The sequence below is a fragment of the Papaver somniferum genome, chromosome 4 (assembly GCF_003573695.1).
Source record: "Papaver somniferum cultivar HN1 chromosome 4, ASM357369v1, whole genome shotgun sequence".
NCBI classification, from domain to species: domain Eukaryota; kingdom Viridiplantae; phylum Streptophyta; class Magnoliopsida; order Ranunculales; family Papaveraceae; genus Papaver; species Papaver somniferum.
The window spans coordinates 112,481,054-112,503,011 of NC_039361.1; the positions used below are offsets into that span (position 1 = coordinate 112,481,054).

Below are 21,958 nucleotides of genomic sequence, written 5' to 3' on the forward strand. Positions count from 1 at the left end.
AGATAAATAGACTTTTGAGTGATAGATAAGTTCAAGTCCCCACATACCTTTTAGTCGACGAAGATCCACCAGTTCCTTGAGTAGTCCTTCGTCTTGTATGATGATTTCCATGGAGTTCTTGAGCTCAAATACACTTTCTATCCTAGTCTGAGACCTTAGCTAACAACATCCTTCACAGACTTGCTTTATGTCTTCAGTTTATCTTCATACATATTATTCATAGCAGGTAATAATAAACTATTTTGGAATTGCTATTATTTTCCTGTAGACCTCAATATACTTCCTATACCTACTTCACTATTTATAGTTCATCATAAATTTTACATGGATTTTACGTGGCTTTTTTATTAAATCATGTTACCCGAAGCAATGGCACCTGTCATGGCCCCACAGATACTTCCAGGTAGAATTCAAGTCTAATTAATATCCTTCACAAGTCTGAGAATCGAACCACTTTTACCACTATCTACAAATCACATCAATTTTTGGCGTCGCCGACGCGGACTTGTTTTTAGGGTTTTAGATTTATTTTATTTTTATTTTATTTTTTATTTTTTTTTATTATTTTTGTTATTTTTTTATGTTTTTAGGTATTTATCTTGTGTCTACAGGTTCTGGATCATAAAGAAAATTGAGCCAAAGAGTTTGGTGATTTCATAAAGACTTGGAGCTAAATATTAAAGCAAAAAGAACAGAAAAGAAGACAATTTTATTTTAGACAATTTTAGTTTAGGGTTTGTTTATTTTCTTTTAAAAAAAAACTGTATTAGGTTTATTATTTTTGTAATTTTTCTTTACTTTTTGGACTTTTGGACTTTGGGACATTATTTTTTTTATTACCCTACGAAAGGGTACTTTAAATATAAACTGTTTGCAGAGAAGGAGGACAATTACGATATTGTCTCTGCACCTTGGGTTCGTACACTAGACATCGGAGTCAGTGGCCCGAGTCGACTACAACCGATTCATCCCCCGTCTGGAACGGGAGGTAAGATTCTAAACACTCGCGAATCCCCTGTCAGCGATTTACTGGACTTCTTCGTATGCATATATGTTGAGGACTGAATACGGACATTTATTTTTCTAGTAAAGGGCAAGGCCTGGCCATACAAGATAAGGGTTCGGATTTCATCACCGTTCTCTTCTTGCCCGCTTTAGGAACACGTAACCTACGCGAACCTAAGCCTAAAATTTTGACTAGAACGAGACCAATAGGGTAACGAGCTTAACAGGAAAGTCATTCGAAAAATATTGGTTACTCTTTTAAGCATACTTCGAAGTTCTTGACGGTTTCTGTAAGTTGAATGCGTGACTGCGCCGCCTTGTAATACCGGTGAGGCCTTGGGTATCAAAGCTCCACCGAGCTTCCCTCGCCTCTATTCAACTTACGTTAACTCGGATGGATTCCAGAGGGGTTTGCTTAAATTGTAACGAATTCCCGTTCGAAGGATTATAAGCTGGTCTAGAAACAATCTAAGTGGATCCATCATGCTTTTTGTTTGCTAGAAATCAATAGGTTTGATTTGGTTGAGTCGGCCTTGATCTGTGTTTGCTTACCCTTCCAATTTAGAAAATTTTATTGTATGCCTGAACGTAAAAGAGACGCACTAGGTAGATTTGTTAAAGAGAAACCTAGTAGTTCGAAGCGTCTCGATTACCTTAATCTAGAAAGTCCGACTTTTGAAGAGTCTGTTTTTGAACGTCCTTTGACTGAGGAGAGAATCCATGTTGCTCCGATAGCGCCAGAAATGGCAACTTTGAAAGCTTTGTTGAATCCAACTAGGACTACTCGTCCTTCGTGTATTAAGTTAGCTGAAACGGAGGCACCCTATGAACTGAAACCTGGGACCTTACAGATGCTCCCAATCTTTTTAGGGAAAGAAAATGAAAACCCTTATTACCATGTTAGGGATTTTGAGGAAATTTGTAGTACTCTAAGAATTAGAGGCTTAGATGATGATGCTTTGAAACTTAGGTTATTCCCATTTTCCCTGAAAGATAAGGCCAAGTCGTGGCTATAGTTTGGACTCCGAGTCAATTGAGACATATGAACAACTTACATCTGCCTTTTTCAATAAGTTTTTCCCTAGGCACAAAACATCGTCTATTAGGACGCAAATATGCACATTTTCACAACAAGAGGGAGAATCTTTATATAGGTATTTGGAAAGGTTCAATGATTTATTATCCCAGTGTCCTCATCATGGTTTAGAAAAGGTTAGGCTAGTTCAGATCCTTTATGAGGGTTTAGATTATTCCACAACGACCATGGTTGAGTCTCTATGCACTGGTGGATTTGAAAACCAAACTGTTGATGCGGCGATGGAATTTTTTAATGAAATCGCCGAAAAAACCCAGCAATGGGAAAATAGTAGGGCACCCCAGAAAACAATTCTTTTAAGTAGAGGAAACGTTAATAGGGTAGAAGGAGGCTATGAATCAGATGCCAAAATTGCTGCTATAGCAAAAAGGTTAGAAGCCTTAGAAGTGGGCCAGACTAGTGGTAGAGTGGAGCCTTTTTGGGAAGGCCAGAATATTGAAGAGCAAGCCAATGCTCTTTATAATAACACTAGATTTGATAACCGTCAAAAGATTGACCCATATTCAGAAACCTATAATCCTGGTTGGAGAAACCATCCGAACCTTTCGTGGTCTAAGGGCCAAAGTCAAGGTCAGTTTAGTAATTCTAATGCTCCCCCAGGTTTTGGCTATACTAAGAATCCTTCAGGACTAGCTCAGTTTCAGAATCAGTCAGATAAGAAAATCCTAAGTTTAGAGGAATCTCTCGCCTTGTTAACTCAGCAAACTGCAAAATTCAGTTATCCGTAGAACAAGTCTACAAGCTAGTAACAGGATAGGACAAGAAAATAGTCAGGCTATTTCCGAGTTAAAAACCCAGGTTGGTCTGATAAGTGATTCTTTGAGAGAAAAAGGTAAGTTTCCTAGTCAAACACAACCCAACCCTAGAGGAGTTCATGAATTAGGTGCAAAACCATCGAATCAATTGAATGCTGTTAGAACCCTTAGAAGTGGTAGAGTTGTAGACAATAAGGTAACCATGCCCGATAGTGAACATACTGTAGTTCACCCCTCAGGATCTCACCTCTCAGGACCAGTAGCTGAAGAGACTGATAAAGTTTCTGATGATGTGAATTCGGTTCCTGAAAGGTCTGATTTTAGGCCTAGAGCCCCATTTCCTCAGCTATTAGTACCAACAAAGAAGGAATCGAACTTTAATGACATAGTGGAGGTTTTTAAGCAAGTTACCATAAACCTTCCCTTATTAGATGCAATTAGGCAAATTCCTGCTTATGCCAAGTTCCTTAAGGATATGTGTACGCGAAAGCGAAAACTTAGCGTCCATAAGAAAGCCTTTTTAGCTAGTCACGTAAGTTCAATCATTCAGAACACCACAACTCCAAAGTACAAAGACCCAGGTTCTCCTACCATTGCTTGCACAATAGGTAACTTCCGGGTGGGTAGAAAAAGCTTTACTTGACTTAGGAGCCAGTGTGAACTTACTGCCATTCCATGTATACTTACAGCTAGGACTTGGTGAAATGAAACCTACTCAGATGACACTGCAGTTAGCTGATAGGTCTGTTAAAATCCCTCGAGGTGTTATCGAGGATGTTCTTATTGAGGTCGACAAGTTTATTTATCCAGTGGATTTCGTGGTCCTAGATACCCAACCTGTCCCTGACCCAGAGAACCAGATACCTGTGATTTTAGGTCGCCCATTTTTAGCTACGTCTAATGCGATCATTAACTGTCGAAATGGTGTGATGAGTTTATCTTTTGGTAATATGACTATGGAGATGAACATTTTTAATGTCAGTAAGCAACCTCATGAGCTAGATGACACATGTGTTGAGAGGTGAACATGATAGAAGCCTTAGTTCAGGAGTCATTACCAAACATTTGTCTGAAGACCCATTAGAAAGTTGTCTATCCCATTTTGGTTTAGATTTTGACGACGATAGCACTATTGAACAGGTGAATGCTCTATTAGATTCTACCCCTGTGTTAGACACTGATAGATGGAAAGCTAGGTTCGAACCGTTACCAGTTTCTGAGACTACCCTAATTCCTTCTTTAGAAGAGCCCCCAAAGTTGGACCTTAAACCACTACCCGATACTCTAAAGTATGTGTTTTTAGGCCCATCTGAGACTTTACCTGTGATTGTAGCTTCCGATTTGGATAGTGATCAGGAAAGTAGGCTAGTAAATGTACTTCAAGACAATAAGGAAGCTTTAGGGTGGACTATAGCAGACATTAAGGGTATAAGTCCTACTGTGTGTATGCATCAGATTCATTTAGAGGAAGACTCCAAACCTTCTAGGGAGATGCAACGTCGACTGAACCCTAACATGAAAGAGGTAGTTCGAAAAGAGGTGCTTAAGTTGTTAGATGCGGGTATTATTTACCCAATTTCAGACAGTAAGTGGGTCAGCCCTGTTCAGGTTGTCCCCAAGAAATCAGGTATCACTGTAGTCCAGAATGATAATAATGAATTAATCCCAACCCGAGTGACCACGGGATGGCTGTGTGTATTGACTATAGGAAATTGAACAAGGTCACAAGGAAGGATCACTTTCCCCTTCCTTTTATCGACCAAATGCTAGAGCGATTAGCTGGACATAGTCACTATTGCTTCTTAGATGGCTACTCCGGTTATAATCAGATCGTTATTGCCCCAGAAGACCAAGAGAAAACCACTTTTACCTGTCCCTTTGGTACCTTTGCGTATAGACGCATGCCTTTCGGGCTATGTAATGCCCCTGCAACTTTTCAGCGTTATGATGAGCATATTTTCTGATATGGTAGAACGGTTCTTAGAGGTCTTTATGGATGATTTTTCAGTGTTTGGTTCATCTTTCGATGAGTGCTTGCATCATTTGACATTAGTGTTGACTAGGTGTAAGGAAAAAAATTAGTGCTTAATTGGGAAAAATGCCATTTCATGGTTAAATCAGGAATTGTGTTAGGGCACATCGTCTCTTCAAAGGGTATAGAGGTAGACAAAGCCAAAGTTGACCTTATTAAGACTTTACAGGTCCCAAAAACCGTAAAAGATATTAGGTCATTCCTAGGGCATGCAGGTTTTTACCGTCGATTCATTAAGGATTTTAGCTTGATTTCTAGACCTCTTTGCAATTTGCTTGCAAAAGATGTTAAGTTTGTCTTTGATGATGCTTGTTTAGAGGCTTTTGAGAAGCTTAAAACTTTACTCACTACTCCCCGATAGTCCAGGCACCTAACTGGAACCTACCCTTTGAATTATGTGTGATTCTTCAGATTATGCTATAGGCGTTTTAGGTCAAGAGAAAACAAATTACTTCATGTGATTTATTATATGCTAGCAAAACTCTGAATGATGCCCAAATGAACTATACAACTACCGAGAAGGAATTTAGCCATCGTGTTTGCCTTGGATAAGTTTAGTCCTTATTAGGTTCTAAGATCATAATCTATACAGATCATGCTGCTTTGAAATACCTTTTATCTAAGAAGGATACCAAACCTAGATTGATTAGATGGATCCTTTGTTACAGGAATTTTCCAGACATTAGAGACAAAAAGGGTGCAGAAATGTAGTAGCAGACCACTTGTCTAGGCTAGTTGTTAGTTCCCCTATGATTCCCTTCCTATAAGGGATAGTTTCCTGATGAACAATTGTTCTCTGTTTCCCAATCACCTTGGTATGCAAATATAGTGAATTATCTTGTTACTGGTCGAACCCTCAACATTGGGGTAAGCAAGATCGTTCTAGGTTTTTAGCCGAGGTTAAGCATTTCTTTTGGGACGATCCTTATCTGTTTAAGTATTGTCCGGACCAGATTATTAGGAGATGTGTATCTGAGAGTGACCAGTCTAGTATTATCTCCTTTTGTCATGAACATGCATGTGGGGGTCATTTTAGTGCTAAGAAGACTGCTGCTAAGATTTTGCAGTGTGGATTTTACTGGCCTTCGTTGTTTAAAGATTCCCATAGTCATTGTGTTTCTTGTGAGCGTTGCCAGAAGTTAGGAACCATTTCCCGTAGAAATATGATGCCTTTGAACCCTATTTTAGTGATTGAGGTCTTTGATGTGTGGGGCATTGATTTTATGGGTCCATTTCCTATTTCGTTTGGTTATCTTTACATACTTGTCGCTGTAGACTATGTGTCTAAGTGGGTTGAGGCGGTTCCGTGTAAAACGAATGACCACAGGGTCGTAGTCCAGTTTTTGAAAGAGAATATACTTACACGTTTTGGTACGCCGCGAGCTATAATTAGTGATGGAGGTTCACACTTTTGTAATAGACCGTTTCTCTTTTAATGAAACAATACGGTATTACCCATAAAGTAGCAACCCCATATCACCCTCAGACTAGTGGTCAGGTAGAGGTTTCCAATAGGGAAATTAAACGTATTCTAGAGAAAACAGTTAATCCAAATAGGAAAGACTGGTCGTCGAGGCTTACTGATGCCTTATGGGCTTACCGTACTGCGTTTAAGACACCCATTGGAATGTCACCTTATCGTTTAGTGTTTGGCAAGGCATGTCACCTGCCTGTTGAGTTAGAGCATCGAGCCTATTGGGCTATTAAGAACTTAAACTTTTCACTTGACAAGGAAGGAGCTCAAAGAAAGCTCCAACTCAATGAGTTGTACGAGATTCGTAGAGATGCATATGGTAGTGCTAAAGAGTATAAGAACAAAATGAAACTTGTGCATGATAGGAATATTTTACGAAAGTCATTTTCTCCAGGTCAAAAAGTTCTTCTGTATGACACTCGTTTGCATCTATTCCCCGCGAAGTTGCGCTCTCGGTGGACCGGTCCTTTTGTGGTCCGTACTTTTTTTCCTCATGGCGCTGTTGAGATTGAGACACCAGATGGTAGTAGTTCTTCGAAGGTTAACGGTCAGTGATTGAAGCCCTTTTTAGAGCCTTTTCCTACAGGTGATGTTGAGGAGGTCCCTCTGGAGGACCCTGTTTACCTTGATTGACCATCGAGGCGATTTTGTATGTTATATAATATTTTTGTAGGTTTTTGGTTACACTTCACCCAGGTACTATCTTTCCGACTTCTCTCTTTATTATTTCCTCATGTTACTTATTTTTTTGGTACTGTTCTTTAATTAGAAACATTGAGGACAATGTTAGATTTGAGTTTGGGGGTGTAGAACTTTTTGTTACCTTTTCATTGCAATAAATAAACTCCAGAGCCTAGAAATTTATCCCTATTAAGGATGGCACTAACCAATCTAAGTGGATGGAAGCATTTTGGTTGTAGGAGTGGAGGAACCAATCTGACTAGATGGCAACATCTAAAGAGTCTATTCATAAAAACACAGAGCTCAGGTGTTAGAAATAACATGATAGTTTCACCATATCTTGTTGAGTCCTTTTCGTCTTTTTTTATTTTGTTTTGTTTTTAAACTATGTTTCTCTAAGTGATTAGGTGGGGCTCACGATTCAAGTTGTTACCAATGCTGTGAATTAGAGTGATTGAGATACAAAAAAAAAAGAGAGAAAAAAAAGAAAAAAAAAAAGAAAAAAAAAAGAGAGAAATTGAGACCAGACCATCATACCAACTGGAATAAATTCAATAAAGTCGACCACTGGAACCCTTGTATATGCCAGTGTGTTGACCTAGAGTTAGGATTATCAATCACTGGTTCCCTTGTATATGCCAATGTGTTGATATTAGTCAGACTAGTATCTCAGTCCATTAGGATAGGTTCATTTTGGCGGAGGCCTTCAGACAGATATGAGAAACACCGTTCACCTTGTAAACATCGAAACCATCTATGTTTTTCTATATCCATCTTCTTGATCTATACATGTGATTAGTTTTGACTCCGGATATTGATATCCATAGTGCGACTATCTGAGTAGAGCTCTATCACTTCATATGAATTTTAGTATGCTTGAGTGCGAACTCGTGTACAACAATTGGAATTTCGCATCAGGGTACTTCCTCCTGTAGTCAATAAGTATGCCAACCAAGGAGATTCTTTAGTGCTTTCCAAGGTTCTGTGTAGATAGCTAGGGTCTGGAGTATAAAGGTTTTGTGGGTATACCTCTGGTAAGCCATCCGAAGACAACACTCCGCCACTATAAACACCTAGGGGTTTAAAGGCTTATTGCATATGCTAAATGCACTCGACGATGCCTGCGACAGTGAGTTAGGATTTTATTTCTTTTTTATTTTGCTCTAGGACTAGCAAATAATAAGTTTGGGGGTATTTGATAGACACATTTTTGTGTCCGATTTGTCTCGATTCTATATATTGTTAGGGCTCATTTTTGTACTTATTATGGTGTTTTATTTATTTGTAGGTATTTTTGGCCAATAAACATTTTTGGAAAAAATTGGCTCGAAAAGTTGTCGGGAAGCACCCGGAGGACACTTGCTATTCGGACCCCCGGTTTGGATAAGTGGCACCCCAGGACACCCCCAAGATAGCTGTTTTAAAAAAAACTTCGCACCCCCACTCTGGATAGGGGGCGACCACCTTTCTTCCCAAACTCAAATTTCAAAATGGCGGGAAAGTAGGTGCAGTTTCTGGCAGATTTAGGGGTTGTGATTTGGACCAATTTCAAAGAGATTCAAACGTTGATTCTCATGGGCTAAGCCTGTTTTGGCAATCCAATGTTGGTATAGGTGATGGAATGGAAGAACTTTGGCTGTATATTGAGCTTTAGTTAATCAGGAAAAGATATTTTTCTCGGGTTTATATCGATGATTTTCTGGGCAGATTTTGTTGGATTTTCTCGTCAAACTGACTTGGTTCAGGCCTGTTTAAGCCAAACAGGATTGGTAAGGCTTGTGGATTTGAAAACATAAGGAGATACTCGGGATTTGCTGGAATTGAAATAAGGAAATTTACGTGAGATAAAGGGATAATATCATCCCTGTTGGATTGAGTTTATATTTGGAAAGAGTTCTGGTGAGAAGGGACTCTCTGTTAGGGACGCGTAGAAAAGATAAAGAGGGAAACAAATCCCGTGTTTGGAAAGAAAGGAAAGTCCGAGACTTTTGGTCGAAGAAAAAGGTTGTGAAGATTTTCCAGGGATTTTATTGATCTGTTGTGTATATATAGGCTGTTGGGAAGTCGAGCAAGGGTAATCGAGAGTTGGGGGAAGTTTAGAGAAGAACAGAGAACGAAATCAAGAGTTGCAGGAAATTGTTTTTGCTGGTTCACAAGGAAGAACACGAAGAACAAAAGGCCATTGAAGACAGTCGTTTCTGGGGTCTTAAAATCAGCGACAAAGCAACAGTATTTACAACAGTTTTCTGTAACAGTTCCATTGTAACAGCTGTTTTGTAACTCCGATACACTGTTGCAAACAGTCTGTGTTATTACTTTTCACTCTTTTAATCATCTTTTGAGAAACAAACACATATTTTGAGGCCATGATTAATATGAGGAGCTAAACCCCATTGTTGAGGCGATAGAGGAAGCTATTTTTCCAACAAGAAGTGGTATATTCTATTTTATCTTTTTATTTGAAATAATTATATGATTATTTGCCTTGAACTATTATTGAATATGATTTTTATTTGAGTGATTGTGATCTATTTTGATGGAGTATGCTTAGTTTTAAGACTTTTGATGCTTCATACTTGGTATTTACAATTACTACTTTTGAAAATCTGCTTGTTGCAATATTTTAGAATCAAATTAAACGAGAAAATTGCATAAATATAAGTATTGGTTTAATCACTTTTAACTTGGAAAATAGTGGAATCTTAGCCTCAGTGTTTCTTTTAATATTGATATCATCTTTGTTTGAGTTTGCTATAATTTTTAGTGAGTTTTCTATTTTAATATTAGAGTTTAAGTCTAATTAATATCCTTCACAAGTCTGAGAATCGAAACACTTTTACCACTATCTACAAATCACATCAATTACCCACTTTTCCTTTTATCCAACAAATTTTCTACTCTTGTGGCATAGTAGAATTGAAGTAAACAAAAAAAGAAAAGGGAGTTTAAAAACTAGACCATGAAAAATGATTGTTATTATGTAGTCCATTCTTCATTGTATCGGTCGAACGAACCAACAACTGTCTTATCGTATTTAGACATTCAAAGATACAGACTATCACCTACTCAATTATTGCTTGTCATATTGCATACTAATAGTAAAATGGTCCATTGTTTGTTGTAGATTTTGAGCAGCTTCACTGGGCGTGCGACATCTAGCACAATGCTCTTGCTTGTTCCTCCAGTCAACCCATGGTGACAACTTAAACTTCAAGTACCGGGCATACCTCATGCAGCAGAAAATGTTCACCTGGTTAGCTGGTTCCAGTAGAGGAATGTGAGAGTTCTTGGTTCTTTAGATTATTTTGTAAGAACCTTAGTGTGATACTGAATTTATAGATATATCCACATGACAATCCTTCATATGATTTTTGTGATGTGCTTCATACTTTTTGGTGTATATGGAGTGCATCATGGTATATCATTGTGAATTAACTCTAAGAGTACATTTTTGATACTTTCGTTCGATTAATTTGATTCCAAAATGAACATGAAACTTAAATTTGTTGCAGGACTCTAATGTTGACCTAGTTTTGACTGGTCAAAACCACTATTTTTTTATGTTGCAAAAATTTTGCAACTGCAACAAGCTGTTACGATATTCCAGTTTTGCAACTGCTAGAAACTGTTGCGACCATCTAGTTTTGCAACATCTATAAACAGTTGCGAATTTTTGACGCCGCAACAGTTTGCGCAACAGTTTCAAACTGTTGCGACCGGAAATTTGCAACGGCAATATAGCCGTTGCGAAAAATTGCAACATTGACTTTCGTAACAGAGTTAAACTGTTGCGACCCACTTTGCAACTGCCTGGTACCGTTAATCACTAAATTTAATGTAGTGATCGATTTATGTTCTATAAGTTGTTTATTTGGTATACATATGAGTTTCGATTTTAGTTTCTTTCTTATGGCAGGTTATGGTTAACAATGTTGACCTTTCTCTGGTAAAGGTTATCTTCATGTTATTATTTTGTTTTGCATGAAATAACAAACAATGTGGGAGAGTTCTACGTTGAATAGGTGCTTAATGATATATTTTCGTAGGGTGTGTGGTTTTGGAAATCGAGGGAATAACTATGTTGATAATCTCTTTCCTAATAAGTAACTAGGTTGATTTCGATTGTAGTTTGGCTTATTAAAGTGAGATAACATAATAAAATAAAACTATGTAAGAGGATATAAACAATTTTTACTCCATATGGACGCTACACAGGTAAAAGAGCTCCGCCATCTTGCTGATAGGTGTAGGATACACCTTATTTATTATATATTGTTTATATTTTCTTTGCTATTTTTCTTGTAAATTATGTATTTTGTGCATCTTTGAGTTTTATTGGTACTCTGGAGTCATATGAAAAAAAAGAAGAGAAATGGGAGCTAAATGCTTTACTTGGAGGCATTAGGCGTTGATGGAGGCGAAGATATCAAACACACGTATTTAGTGTGTCGAAAAACAAGAAATCACTAAGGGGATGCTACTGGGTGGTTCTTATCTTACACTCGGGGTGTCTATATCCTCTTCTCCTAATTCAGTTCACATCTCAGCCTCTACTTCTCCAAGGTGTTTGCTATCGATCCTAGTCTCACCGTCGGCTAACCAAGGCACAGTGGCTCGAGATTTCAGTTGAGAGTTTGAAGAGTCTTAAAAGCCGAGACAAACAAGTACGAGTTGGCTGTTGATTGAGGTAGGAAATTGGGGTTTCATTGAAGATCTGAGCCGAGAAAATGATGAATGATTGAAGCTGTAAAGATTTATTGGGTTTGATGGTCGATGTTGATTGAAGAGATGATTCAGAGTATGAGAAGGATATTGAACACTGGGTTTGTATCAATTCCTGATTTAGTGGTGAATCCGTGCAGAGAAGAACAGAGAGAAGTTGTTGTTGTTGTGTTGTTTTGATGGAGGAATTCAAAGGAGAAATTGAGGGTTTATCAAGAATTATAAGATGGAGTTTGGTCTTGAAGAAGAAGCAGTATTGCAGTTAAATGGGTGGAGCTGTGAAGTGTGCAACTGGTGCTAGTGAAATTGCCAGTGCAGAACAAGGGAGAAATAATGGTTTGTATATAGTATCGGATTGATGTGCAGGGTTGGATTGAATGGAGATTGCGGGTACAGTTCTTGATCGAGTGTTGGTAGAATGGGTATGAATTATAAATGATGTTGCTTCTGCTATTGATATTGGTGGTGATGCTGTTTAAGGAAGATGTATTTGTGTGGCTGAGAGAGATGGTGAAGCGCTGCTGCTGATGAGAATGTGTTTCCTCATTTGAGAATTGGTAGTGATGCAGAATGGATGTCCAGGTTGTGCAATTGAACACAGACAAGGAATGGTTGCAGCTGCAGTTGGGGTTACTCTGATACTGGGAAACACACACATCCACAAGGAGAAGATGCTTCAAGGATGAGATGAGTTGAATTGAAGGTGCAAATTGGAGGTTTTAGGGTGCACTTTGCTGTAATATGAATACCTGTGGTGGTGTGTATGCAGATGAGACTCAAGCTGACAGTCATGGGTGAGATGTTGGTGCTGTGATGTTACTGCTACAGACCAGGTAGTTATGGAGCTGCAGATGGGAGAGTCAATGACTGGTAGAGAAACTGAGATGAAGTTGTTGCTGAAGAGTTGGAATGGGTTGGCTTTGGTTTACAGCTAAGGAATTGGACAAGGTGCTATGCTGTTTCGATGGGATTCTTGGCTGTTGAATGGTGTGTATGTTTGACTGGGAGTGCAAATAAAACTGCAGGGAAGTAGAGTATTACAGGAAGTATATGGTGGTAGAACAGGCTCAATTGGCTTGTCAGTTCCACAAAACTCACAAACTTTGTATGTTCGGAAAGCTCTTTCCCAGAGCTACAAAAAGAGTACCCATATGACTATATAATTTTCATTTTGAAAAAAAATCTTAGTTTACATTGGTGTACAAACACTACAACAATCCAAAAAATCCAAAGACAAGATAAGGTGTACCAGTTGTACACCACATACAATTTTCCACCTAAGCATCACTAAGGAACATGCTATTAAAACTAACACATAACAAGTACATAAACACATAGTAAGTATGATATTCAAATCTAGAAAAGCGTCCATCTACAGAACTTGTCCATTGTTCTTCTCCACTTTCTTAAGCTCCCTCGAAAAGTACCTAAACACATAGCAGCATGTTATTAAAATCACCTCATGATATCGAAAATCTATAACTTTGGGTTTCATCAAGAATTAGTTTTTTCATTTTTTATTTTTGAGAGAGCAGAATGATGTACAATTATGTACACAACTACAATAATCTAACATCCATGCCCACAAAACAGACTATATATTACAATGGTGTGTAAATATGTACACATAAAAAAATCCAACTAATCCAACATCCATACACACAAAACTGGTCATATATAATATTGAAATTGTGCAATGGTGTACACACATACAAAAATCAACAAATCCAACATACATACTCACAAAAAAAAGCCATGAAATCATGAGAGAGCATAATGGTGTACAAGTACAACAATATACAAGCGTACAAAAATCCATCATCTTTACTCACAAAACATGCATATAGTGTCGAGATAGCACATCGTTGTACAACTATGTACACACCTATAAAAAATTTAAAACAAACAAACATCCATACCCACAAACAACTCATATATATTGCTGAGATTGTAAAATGGTGTATAACTATGTACACACCTATGAAAACCCAAAAAACCCAACATACATACCAAAAAAATTCATAAAATAATGAGAGAATATAATGGTGTACAACTATTTACACACCTACAAAAATTCCAATGCCCACCCGTACACAATAGTGCTTTCCCTAATATTTGGTAGTGCACTCTATGTTTTACACACTCTATGTTTTATGGTCCCTAAATTTTTACTACCTAATTAAGACTCGGAGTGATGATACTCGACATTGGAAGAATTATATGTTTGTTGTGTACAGAGAAGTCTAAACGAAAGTACTAGTTTATTAGATTTCAGGTTCATAATCAATGCAGAAATGAAGTTCACGGCTTACAACAAGTATGTATGATAAAACTAGTGCACTAAAAAGTACACTGCGCATAACTGGTGTACAAACAAGTGCACCTTGTACAGCGGGTATAATAAAAAAAATGCACATAAAGATTCTACCAGTCTTTAACCTTTCAAAAGAACATCTTCACAAACTTCACAAGGAAAATTGGTTAGAGGGGGAACAAATGAAGAATTTACCTTGCCAACTTACTATTCAGAGATGCAACTCGTTTTCTTGTTGACGATATCGTTATCTACAGAAAGAAAATATATGATCACGACAATCCAAGATATGATGAAAGAAAATATAAGACAAATAAAGTAGAAAAACAAGGGTAATAAGAAAATAGTAATGAACATAAAATATATTCTGCACATCGACCATTTAAAATAATTTTTCTATTGATTATGGACTTTTCATAAAGAAATTACGAGCTATTGAAATTATTGGTTACTCTCGACGTATAATCACCAGGTGTATAATTATGTACATAATGACAAACAAACATGTGTATAATTTTGTACACATTAAGAATCTACGTGTTTACAACTATGTTCATTCACATTAAGTACCACAAAATATACCTTGTTGTCTAAGTCAGAGCGGTCTAAAGCTAATACATCTCGTATCAATTTATTCTACCGTCAACACTCACTGACTCGTAACAAGATGCATTTATAAGTCCATTAATTAATATCTCCTAGAAGTTTTTTTCCGATCTAAATGACTATTTTACAGTAGATCCAGCTAAACAAATCATTTACCAAGCTTATTGTCATAATCACAAAATTCATTATTACAAAAAGAGGGACATGCATAAGAAGAAATATCAACAACAACCAACTTCTAGGAATTCACCGAAGAAGCATCAAATATAATTTTTCTAAAATTTTTAAAATAGCAAACCAAATAAGTTGGAAAAAGAAAGACCACGGCGGTGTAACCAATTAGTACACAGGAAAAATTATGTGCATCAACAGGTGTACAAATATGTGCACATTAATGATCAATGGGTGTACAATTTTGTGCACATTAAGAGATGTAAAAATTTGTACACATAAATATCAGCATGTGTACAATTGTGTACACATTAAACATCATCATGTATACCTTCTGTTACACCCCATTTTTAACAGCAAAACAGATATGATGTTAACACAGTAGTAGAAGGAAAACAAAATCATCAACCAATTCCATTTTAAATGTGTTATATTCTTAAAACTAATATTACAACTAAGCATTTCCAATATTGAAACCACTTACTGGGTAAATAAGAAACACTTGAAGAGCTAATGTGATCTACTTCAAAGGTATTAATAAATTAACAAAATCTTATATATGTAACATATACAAAAAAAAAAAGTCATGAAATTAATTATATTAATAATCATATGCAACCAAATGTAGAAGTACTAAAAGAGATTGCAGTCACCTTATTTCGTGTTTTTGGATCCTGTAGAATGGCTTACGCTTCCCAATTCCCACCTTTACCAAGATTTTAACACAATAACATCATATTTCATCTCCCTATGCACTACAAAGTAAATTAGTTATTGTTAAAACATGAATTCTGAATCAAAAAAACTCTAAATTTGAAGTTATATCAAAACTAAAAATGCATGTTTTTGTCTCAAGAACAGCACTTGAGTACGTATATTATAGTGGAGGTGAAAGTGGTGGTAGTTGGTCTTATCAGTGTAACAAAGGTGGAAAACTCATTGATTGATTCTTGTTGTCCCATCATGAGTCGCCATGTTGTTTTCCAACGATCCCATATTATTATTATTAAACTCTATGAGATAGTATGATTACAAATGTGGTCATGTACTAGTCTGTTCATATTCACAAAAACAAGATAATAAGGAGAAATTTTTTAACACCTACTGGTACCTAACGACACAAGGCTGACATATGCTGAAGAGCGAATAGAGCAAGAGGAACCGTGAGTAAAGACTCAAATTTAAATTCTAACAGTCATGATATCTCTATACCAATAAAAATTAAACACTTAGTAGACGCGTAAATGATGGATAGTTACTTATCTTTAAGTCTTTTTTTCTTCAATAGTGAGCCAGCACTTAGGAAAATCCTGTTGGCCTCATCAAGGTAGGTAATTTCACATCATCTATCTCTGACTAGTCAGTCTTCTACATGATCTCTAAGAAATTTCGTAATTTTTTCTTGAAATGCTTATCAAAAAACAAAAATTAAAATGAGATGCTTATAGAGTTAAACTCTAATCATGAATTTAATTATGAATTGAAAAAGAGATTCGAACTGAAATTGAAGTAATTAGATTTTTGAAACCGTAACATTTGTTTGTTTCTAAAATCGATTTTGAAATCAATAAATTAATAGTTCGGTCAAATTAAACAATAAGAATAAATTGAACTTATCTTTCAAATCGCTACCAATGATGAAATATTCAAATTGATTGGATGAAATCGAAACTCATCAACTTTTTCCCCTAATCTTCAAGAAAAGATACCGATAATGAAGATCTAGGTTTTTAAAACTGAATCAGGTGTTTGTGTGATTATCAGATTTGTGTTTGGGATTGAATTCTCGTTGAGATGAGATTAGATTTTCGGATTTATTCTTTAGGAGAGTTGTTTCGATCTTAACATACGAAGAAAAAACTGAACAAGGTGAAATGAAAAGGGGACCGATGGGTGTTTTAGTCATGAAAAAAAAGCGGTTTGGACTGAATCGTACAGAAAAGGACCAACTCGTTTCATATTGTGCAAATTTGGATCTCCTAGTACTAGGCTTTGGGAGGCCGGACTAGAGTGTCCAAAGCCCAACTAATTTGGGATTAAATGTTAATTTCTACAAAAAAAAAATTATTGTCAGGCTCAAACAGTTTTGGGTTTCAATGACACCCGGAGTTATATGAAATTTTGAAAAATGTCTGCATAACGGGTTATGCATCCTAATTTTTCAGGGGGCTTAATTGGTAATCAAACTAGAATATAATATATATAAAAAACCGTGCCTTGGAATTTTACAAATTTTATATCGTTGGAAAGCTTTTAAAGAGATCTATCCAACGAGTACAAACAACAATATCAAATTTTTGTTCTTCACGAAAAAATCGAAGGTGATTATCATTTTAGGCAAATTTCTCGAAAACTTGATACATAACCATTATGCAGCCACCAAAAAAAATGCACAACACATTATGCAGACACAAAAAAAGATGCATAAAAAGTTATGCAACCATATTTTGGTTCATGCATCTACTGATTTAGTTATGCAACCACTAAAACGACATATATGCTTAAAAAAATAACATCACCAAAAAAAAAGACGCATAACGAATTATGCAATCATTTTCTCGACTACATAACAAGTTATGCATCCATTGTTTTGTTTAATTTTAGTGTTTACCAAAAAAGTTAATGCATGATGCTTTATGCATCCATTTTCACGAATGCATAACATGTTATGCAAATATTATTGTAGGTGGTTGAAAAGTTATGCAATATTTTTTTTTTTTTTTGGTTTCAATACTAACAAAAAAGTTACTGGATAACGTATTATGCAACTATTTTATGGAATGCATAACAAGTTATGCCACTACTCTTTTAGATGCATAACAGGTTATGCAACCATTTTCTGGACTACATAAAAAGTTATGCAGCTACTTTTATAGGCGCACAACGGGTTATGCAACCATTTTCATAAACCATGGCAACACCGCAAACTTGTCCCACCAGGTCACCTTCTAGGCACACACCAATCGACAAAAAAAATCAAATAATTCTCTAATTCCATCTTTTACAAGTCTTGCCAGTACAAAGCACTTCAGCCAACACACACCCTTTGTAAACATCCACCACCATCTACTGGCTCTTCCGACCCTTCTCAGCGTTATTCAACTGAATCACTGCAACTTCAACCAATAACCAACAACAACTGTCTTCAGCAGCATCTAACATCTCAACACCACCAGTTCGTATGTCAGATCCATCCAATCTCCATCCGAATCTCTCAAGAACACCAAAACAAACCCATTCATCATCATTTCCTCTTCCTTCCAGACCAATCATCTGAAATATTACCAGCAAAACTTCAACCGCAACACTCCATCTAACAGTGTTAACACCCATTAATTTCCATCAACAACATGAACACCACCTGATTCCTACACTGTTAGAGCATTGCTCGGTCGAACTCGCAAGCGTTTCTATCTCAAGCTTGTTTGTCAAATTTAGTTGTCAAAATTATAGATAAAGTCTCGGACTAGGATAGTTAAGTGTAGTTGAGCTCCAGACTCCACCGCGATCATCATATGAAGACGAAGAACTACTCAAGGAACAAGTGGAACTTTATCGACTAAAAGGTATGTGGAGACTTGAACTTATCTATCACTCAAAAGTCTATCTACTCTATCTCCTACTCTTGAGACAAAAGTCGTATAAGTATATAGATTTCAATTATACACATTTGCTATTTCGAGCCGAGGTTAACTCACCTATCTATTTCTCGAAATATGTGTTGGTAAGCTTTCGCTTTAGCCATGTTCATCTTTACTCGTGACGAAAGTCATGTTGACATTTCAATATCTTGAAAATCGTTTTGATAAAAAATAGTTTGTGAATAACAACTATCTAACATCCTCTAAGAATGTTTCAACGATTGAAGTGTAGAGTTGAGATTATGTAACCATCTTTGGATATAAGCATATATAGTGTGTTCGCAAATTAGTGTATAAATCCATGAATCGGGAACCAAGTGTATGCAAATGTGTGTGTACGAAATTGGTGAAGGAGACAGGTTAAGTATGTGTACCCGTACGCATACTGGCGGAAATTCACGTCCGTGAATATCTGCTGAGTTTGGGAATTGAAAAACTCTTATCCAGTCACCTTAAGTATGTGTACCCGTACGCATACTGACGGAAGTTTTCTACCCAAGAGTTTCTGCTGAGGTTGGAAACCAAAACTAACTCAAATCTGGTTGCTTAGGTACGCATACCCGTACGCATACTTAAGCTGGTTACTTTATCAAATCGGTCAGTTCATGAACTTAAACATTTAAATTATAAGGAATGCAATCTTTGCAAACAGTGGCTATAATTTTCATGAATCGATTCAAGTGAATCAAACCGATTTTGTTTCAATTGTGTCTTCCAAAAGATCTAAGTAATTGAACAACTCTTTAACTAGTTCATTTGAGTCATTTGAACTAGTTGTAGTGAAGATGAATATGGTTGATATGAGAGTGCTCATATGCCTAACCATTTGGTTAATTGTTGTGAACCAACTAAGTGTATGCGTTTAGGTACGGTTACTCAAACCTATATGAAATACATTTAATTTGTGTATAACAAGCTAAGATTCGATCTAACGGTTGAAAGATATTAGCTTGAATCTAAACAGGTTTTCATCTAACGGTGGATATTGAATGCTTTGTTACTAAGCTAACATTGATTAAAAACCCTGATTTGAAAACTATATAAAGGAGAACTCTAGCAACTGGGGAACCTAATCCCCACACCTGCTATGTGATACTAGTTGTGTCATCTAGAGTCGATTCTCCTTTAACCTTAGATTTCTTCTCGAGACCCTGTATGTTAACGACTTAAATACTTCATTGGAATTGTGAAGCCAAACCAGACTACTTTTCTTATAATTGTGTGATCTGATCTTGTTGTATATATCGTACGAGTACAATCGTAAGATTGGCTTCCTATTGATATCTCTGATAGGCAAGATAGAAAAGAAGTCACAAACATCTTCGTCTCATCGTTTGTGATTCCGCAATATCTTGTTTCGCTAGTCGATTAAGATTATTGTGAGGTGATCGATAATTCTAGGCTTTTCTTCGGGAATATAAGTCAGGGTTATCGATTGGTTTCTGTTCACTTTGATTTATCAAAAGACGGAACAAAACTCGTAGGTATTTCCGTGGGGGACAGATTTATCTATTACTGTAGACTTTTCTGTGTGATACAATTTTGTTTATTAAAGTCTTCGACTTTGGGTCGTAGCAACTCTTAGTTGTGGGTGAGATCAGCTAAGGGAATCAAGTGCGCAGTATCCTTCTGGGATCAGAGGCGTAGGAGCGTAACTATACCTTAGATCAGTGTGAGATTGATTGGGGTTCAACTACAGTCCATATCGAAGTTAGTTTGTAGTAATCTAGTGTATGTAGCGGCTTAATACAGTGTGTGATCAATCTGGACTAGGTCCCGGGGTTTTTCTGCATTTGCGTTGTCTTCGTTAACAAATCTTCTGGTGTCTTGTTATTTATTTTCCGCATTATATTTTTTTATATAATAGAAATATCACAGTTCGTGCGTTGAATCTATCAATTAGTAAATCCAACCTTTAGTTGTTGATTGAAATTGATTGATCTTTGGATAATTGTCTTTGGTACCATCCAAGTTATTTCTCTTGTATTTAATTAGACTCGCGGATTTCTATTTGCTTGAGTAAGGATTAAATCAAGAGATTGAGATATAAACTCTTTGATATACTTTTTATTAAGATTGAGTATAACTGTCCAGTTGATTCTCTTGAAAGTATATTGGAGTTAGTCCATACAGATTGCTAATCGAAATATTGGGAGAGGTTGTTGTTAGACCCCCGCTTTTTCATACACCTCTCAATAACCAACAACAAACACCTAAATTCTATCTTGAACAGTAAAAATATCCTCAACTCAAACTGATTTGCAATTGAACGCAAACCCATCTCAGATTTGAATTGAAGTAGACCAATTCATTAAAAAAAAATCCTTTCTAATTAATAAATTAAACTAAAACCCTAACTTTATTCATCAAAAAATTCACCCGAATTTTTTGTTTTCAAAACTTTATTCATCAAATTCAATACAAATCAATAAAAAAATTTCATTCCTTAACCTAGTAAACTTCTGGTTTCGATCGGAGAGGGGCTGAAAAGTTCTTGGTAGAAGGTAACCTCCATGAGGTCGCCTAGCGTACAGACGAATAGCAACTCCATCTTATTTAGAAGAATCCAACCAATCTAAAGCTTCTCCAATTTCAGTTTCTTTCAAATCCATTTTAGGGTTTCTTCTTCTACTTGCTGCTTAGGGCTTCGGGAGTAAATATTATTGATGATGATGAGGATTGGTGGGTGAAGCTAGATGGAAATGAGAGGATTTTGATTTGGAGAGGACTCATAAAACTGATCCTAGGTGATCTGAATAAGGAAAGCACATGAAAAGAAAAAAAAAACGACAACTAATTTTAAGAAATATGGGTGTGGGAGAAAACATTTCTCAAAAAATGGGTGCGAGCGTGAGTTTTTCTGGGCGTGGGTTTCTCGGTGAAAAACCGTACAGAATTGGGTTTGACCGTAGTTTTCATATTGAGAAATCAGGGGAGGAGAAAGTTTATAAAAGTGGGGTCTTATATAACATCTGGACCTCCTCTTCTCTACTTTTGTTCTAGGGTTTAGACATGTTTTTTCTTCTCTTTATTCTTGTTATGAATTCCTTGATCATGAGCTTATTTTTATTATTGGTTAATGATTAGTTTGATTTCACATAACATGTCTCTTTAATTTAATGAATTAATTTTGTCTCATATTTATCATTCATGATTTTATGGAAATATAGTTACATGATTGACGTATTGCAACATGATTTAATTATTTGTTTTGTCAAATTGCAAATTGGTAGAACTCATATTCATATATATAGATAATTTAGGGTTTATTATTGAGCAATAATCCTTGAACACAAGTAGCATAAACATGATTATAGAATGTAGTGATATAACCTTGTAATCATATGTGAACCATGACCTTTGTTGAATTGTTTGCGCAATCTATTTCAATTGCATTGATTAGCCTAATTTCATGAACCTTAATGCTCCATAGGAATTGAACTTGATTAGCGCAAGGCGTT

At 36.4% G+C, this 21,958-nt stretch overlaps 1 pseudogene; it reads right to left on the reverse strand.

The window, feature by feature from the left end:
- Positions 1 to 2,110: 2,110 nt before the first annotated feature.
- LOC113276764 lies at positions 2,111 to 2,210 on the reverse strand (annotated as a pseudogene).
- Positions 2,211 to 21,958: the final 19,748 nt, after the last annotated feature.